Source organism: Moschus berezovskii, chromosome 22, assembly GCF_049115385.1.
Source record: "Moschus berezovskii isolate FMDL1 chromosome 22, NW_MosBer_1.0, whole genome shotgun sequence".
In the NCBI taxonomy this organism is placed as follows: Eukaryota; Metazoa; Chordata; class Mammalia; order Artiodactyla; family Moschidae; genus Moschus; species Moschus berezovskii.
In genome coordinates, this window is record NC_142481.1 from 13444750 (window position 1) to 13450749 (window position 6000).

The 6000-nt window shown below is 43.3% G+C and overlaps 1 pseudogene; it reads left to right on the top strand.

Moving 5' to 3' along the window:
* The window catches only part of LOC129547304 (cytochrome P450 2B4-like), a 29413-nt pseudogene extending 24756 nt beyond the window's left edge, over positions 1-4657 (top strand).
* Positions 4658-6000: the final 1343 nt, after the last annotated feature.

Sequence of the window (6000 nt, forward strand, 5' to 3'; positions counted from 1 at the left end):
AAGAAATGGCAACCCACCCCAGTATTCTTGCCTGGAGAATCCTTATGGACAGAGGAGCCTGCCAGGCTACAGTTCATGGGGTCACAAAGAGTCAGACATGAGTGAGCACAGATAGCACCATAACATATAGATATGTTATTCAGGTCAATGCCTATGGTTCTAAAATTTTTTTCATGGTAGCTTATGTTACTGAGTATAGGTGCACCTAGGGATGATATTCACAGTGTCGATCACCCAATGGTTGATTGATACCAGCGCCCATCAGATTATATTCTGGCCCCAGTCCTGGAGCCAGCTTCTTATAGTGCTCTGTTGAGTCAGGTGTGAGCCTTTCAGTTGATGGATCATAAAGAAGACCGAGGGATCTTGGGGATGAGGGATTAGAGTGGTTGGTGAGGATCCCTGGAGGGATGGGACACTAGCAACCAAATGGGGGAGAGTCATTTCAACATTCGTGCCACCAGCTGTAGAGCCACACAGTGGGTGAAGCTCACGATCAGCTGTGGAGGCACCATAATGGATTCAGCCACTCTTTGTTGATGGTCATTTGGGTCCACTTCTCTTTAACATCCTCTGAGGGCGTTACCATGTACCCCATCCAGAGTTCTGCCCTCCATGACCTGCACCACTTTCAGAGCCAGATGCCTTCTACCCTGGCCACTTCCTGGATGTGCAGGGCAACTTCAGGAAGTCAGAAGTCTTCATTCCATTCTCCAGGGGTAAGCCACGCTCTTTCTCCCCCAAGGGAATGCCTGCTCACTCACGCTCTGTGTGTGACTTTCTGATTCAGTTCAGGCCCAAACACGTTTTGGCAAAAAATGAGATTTTGAAGGACAGAAAAAGCAAGACATCTACAGAGACGAGGGTAGTGGGGGGCGGGAAGAAAGGGATGAGTTATGATGGGGGAGGAGGATGGCGACTCAGTGACAGAAATAAAGAGACACAGGCACACACTTGAACACACAGAAGAGACAAATAAACGATCCATTATCAAGCACCTGCTACGTCCCAACAATGAGGAAAAGTGTTTACAGTTTTTCTTTCAAAATTAAAATAACCATTTTTCTTCTAACTTACACAAATAAGGACATAAAGTAAAAAGCTGGCATTAAAAATAACCTTTAGTGTTCAGAGAAGGGAATCTTGCCTTGAGAACCCCATGAACAGTATGAAAAAATAACCTTTAAGTCACCGCTAAACCAGGCCTATTAATACTACAGAAGATGTCCTTTAAAAATATTTTTAATATTTACAGCTATGCAAGGTAGGTGATCTGGGTTCGATTGGGAAGATCCCCTGGAGAAGGGAACAGCTACCCACTCCAGTATTCTGGCCTGGAGAATTATATGGGCTGTATAGTCCATGAGGTTGCAAAGAGTCGGACACCACTGAGCGACTTTCACTTTCAAGGTATGTGATATAGATAGATTGATAGATAATGGGTAAGCAGCTGAAAGAACAGCAAAAAGAAAGAAAGGGACAGAAAGGAAAAGAAAGAAGGAAAATGCATTGATTTACTTCTTGTTAGCTAGTTTCATATTTAAAATACAAGCCAGTGTAGAATGAGATCCAGGAGGAATTAAGCAATATTTACTCTCAGAATTTTGCAGTTACTCGTAATCTATCACCTATCAAATGATTCAATTTCTAGTCACTATTTGAAATTTATATTTAAAATGTTTAATCTCCTTAGGTTAGGTCTATTTCTGCTTGTTTTTTATAATGAGGCATATTCACATTGACTGTCTAATCTGTCTTTTCCAGCTGTCCAATATTATTTGAATTATCCTATCTGTACAATGTGTTTTAATATTTTACAGGTGCCATTGCTCTTCTTTGTTCCTGTAATATGTTTTATTTTTCTTCCAAGCATACTTTAGAATCATTTTGTCAAAGTCTCAAAAAAAATTCCACTGGGATTTTATTAGGGTTAACTTAAATTTGTAATTTGATTCACATAGCTTTGACAAGTCTACATGTTGAATATATCCTAGACGAAAGATAGTGTGTCCATTTAGTCCTTCTCATATCATTGGAGGCATCTTGAAATTTTTAGCTGGGTTTTGTATATTTCTTGCTAAATTTATTGCTAAGAAGCATGGGAGGAGATTGTGGCTATTGTTTGTAGAGCCTCTTTGTCAGGTTGGGCTGTGGGCTGCTGTAACAAAATGCCATAGACTGGATGGTATAACAAAAAAAAATATTTTCTCATGGTTCTGGAAGCCACAAGTCTGCGATCAGAGTGCCAGCATGGTCAGGTTCTGGTCTTCCTGGCTTGGACACAGCCGCCATCTTGCTGTGGCCTCACATGGCAGAGTGAGGGCTCTGGTATCACTTCCTCTTCTTATAAGAATCCTCTCCCCTCAAGGAGGCCCCACCCTAACGAGCTCACTTAAACTTAATTATCTTCCAAGGTCCCTTCAGAAAATATCACCGTGGGTGTTAGAACTGTAACATATAAATTTTGGGAGGACACACTTCAGTCCAGAAACACTCTTCTAAGAACATTTTAATTGTTTTAATAAGTATATCAGAAATACACTGAGCTTTTGGGGTGCATATTTCTGTCATAACTGAACAAACTCTTTGTATTACTTTCATAATGAACAGTGTTTCATTTATTCTCTTGGGTTTTCCTAATAACTGGTGTTAGCATCTGTAAATGATAATATTATGACTTAATTACTTCTTATCCTAAAGCCATATGTCATGTCATGTTTTCCCTAATAGCATGGGCTAGCACTTTGGAATCATGTAATGTAATAGCACTGATAGCGAGCAAGTGAGCAAGCTTGTCCAAGTCTTAACTTTGAGAGTATTTTTATTTTCTCTATGAAGCTGAATGCTGGCTATTGCCTATTACAGATATTTTATGACTACTCTACCAAAGGAAATATCTTTCTTCTCCCTATTTTACAAGTTCTTCTTAAAATTTTAATTTAATACTTGCATTGAATATTCTCGATAATTTTTTCAGCTCCTGTCAAGTGATCAAATTGTTTTTCTCCTTTGACCTCTTAAAGAAACAGTCAATATCTGAGTGTTAAATCATTCTCTCTTGTAGAATTGGAACCGAGAGGCCCAGGAGGGCAAGAGGCTTGCTCAAGACCCAGTAGGAAGTTGTAGTCTGTGTAGGTCAGGGCACACCTAAGCTGTGATAAACATGCTTTCTGCTCAGGCAACATGCCCACACCAGGTCATCACAATCGTGTAGAAATGGAGCTAGTGGGAACTCTATCCAGACACACAAAGAAACAAGGAAAACAGAATTGCATGCACTTGTTTAGCCCTCAGGTCATTGGACAAAGCAAGTCTCATCCAAGTTCAATGTGCCAGAGATGTTTATGCACCCAGAGATGTGCTGTGACTATTTATGAGCTGTAATGACTTCTGCCACACACACAAGGCAGCTCTCTGGGATCCTTTCCTTCCCACTGAGACTATGGGTCAGCAGGATGCAGTCGAAACTATGGCCCAGCCCAAGCACACACTGGTCCCTCTCTTGGTTATTCCAGTGGACACAGCCTGTGCTGAAGTCAGTTGTGGATATTCAGGGCTCCACCTACATGGACACTTTTTTGATGGTTGACTTCTTCTTCCAGGAAGACATGAGGGGGTGTTATGATAGAAAATGAGGCTCAAGGGTGAGCAGGGCACTATTCAAGGGTACTTATCAAGCATGATGTCGGCATGAGCAGTCAGAAGCTCCACGGGTTGGGGTGTGGGGATTGGGTCTGGGAGGCTGACTCTGTTGCCTGTTGATGGTGGGCAGGACCAGGGGGCTGGGAGGAGGGTGGAAGTGACCAGAAGAGTGCGGACATTCAGAAGCTTAGAGCAAAGGCAGTTTATCCACTGATTAGAAGTAGGTCACCATTTGCACAGCCAAGTGCCCACTCACTTCAGGACAGGCCAGAGGTTTCAGTTCCCCTCTACCTCATAGCCAGGGCACGCTGCCAGAGATTTCTCCAATGTTTTCCCATTTTCTCATAAATTGGCTTAGTTGAGATTATAATTAACATATAGAGGCACACAACTTCTAGACAGGAAAAGACTAGGTGCCAGGAGGGACATAGGAGGGCATCTGTATGGGATAGGCTGAGAAGAGGTAGAACTGAAGTAGAACTTACAGACACACACCCCTGAGTGCACTGGCATATACACCCCCACTCCCCCCGCCCCAACACACACTGGTGTTGGTACTGAGGACAAGACTAGGATCGTAAGTACTTTGCCTGCAAATCTATGTAAATGAGCATGCACATATTTCAGAACTGTGGAGGTGGGGCAACCACATGTTTTTCAGGGGTCCTGCTCCATTGCCACCCTCTCCCTAACATCCTCAGGTAAACCCCTCTGTCTGGATGAGAGCTTGGCCCGCTCAGAGCTCTTCCTCTTCTTGACCTCTTGGCTGCACAACTTCTCCTTGGGGTCTCCCAAGGCCCGGAAGACATCGATGTCATGCAGAGGGAGATAGGGGCAGTGCGACCACCACTGCCCTTCCCCCATGTTCCAGGTCAGCTTCCTGCCCTGCAGGGGAGGGAGAAGGCAAGAAGAGGTCGAGATCCCCTTGGAGTCTTTGCCTCCAGCCCCTCCCTCTGTCCAGAATTAACATGTGCATGCTCCTGACTCCTCCCTGCTCACTCTCTCCTGTGCAAAGTCCCTTCTGTGGTCTCACCATCATCTCCAACCTGCTGTAGTCACCCTCATCCCCAGATGGCCTGCACCGTTAACTGAGGATATTTCAGGGTCAAGAAATACCTGCAATATCTTAGTTTCACCACCATCCCCCAAAGCACAGTTAGGAAAACTGAGGCCCGAAAGAGGACAACAAGATTTAGACCCAAGCTTACCCAGAACAGCAGCATCAGTACCAGATCTGCTGCCTCTCCGCTTGTCTCCATCTGCTCTGCACACCCCTGCCCTCCTCCTCCTACCTGGAATTGACATTAGTTCAGCCCTCAACCTCTATGCTGTGTATCTTCCTCCCCTCTCTGATTTTATCCTCCAAAACCAGTAAGACCAAAATAAAGTTCTGTTCTTTCTGGCCAATGGCTATCTGTGCTCCCTTGTTCTTTCTCTCTTAGGTAAAATTCATGTATTGTAAAATTAATGTTTAATCACTTTAAACAGTTCCATGGCATTGAGTATAATCACTGTGTTCTGCACCATCATCTTTTTCTTCCAAAACATTTTAATCACCCCAAAAGGAAACTTCATCCCCTTACCAAGTAACACACCACTCTTCCTTCCCTCTAGCCACTGGTATGTTTCTTTGTCTATTCTGGAAGTTTCATATAAATGGAATCCTACTGCATGTGTATTACAAAGCGTTCAGTTATAAAATATAAGAGGACTTCCCTGATGGTACAGTGGATGAGAATCTGCCTGCCAACAGAGGGGACATGGGTTTGATGCCTGGTCTGGAAGACTTCTACACGCCTCGGGGCAACTAAGCCCGTACATCACAACTACTGAGCCTGTGTGCTGCAACTACTGAAGTTCAAGCACCCAAAGCCTGTCCACAACAAGAGAAGCCACCACAATGAGAAGCCCAGAAACTACAACTAGAGAGTATCTCCAGCTCTCCGCAACTAGAGAAAGTTCACGTGCAGCCACGAAGAGCCATCGAAGCCCCAAATGATTAATTAATTAAATTATAAAAAATACTTTATAAGGGATGCAGTAATTTGCAGTTCAAATTACAGTTTTTCGTGTACAAAATACTTCATTATTTTGAAGGCATTGTTAAAATAAGTTAATCTTTTCCAAATACATGTCAGCATATCATGTATCTTAAAATGTCAAACATTACAGCAAAGGTCCATCTAGTCAAAGCTATGGTTTTTCCAGTAGTCATGTATGGATGTGAGAGTTGGACCATAAAGAAGGTTGAATGCTTAAGAATTGATCCTTTTGAACTGTGGTGTTGGAGAAGACTCTTGAGAGTCCCTTGGACAGCAAGGAGATCCAACCAGACAATCTTAAAGGAAATCAGTTCTG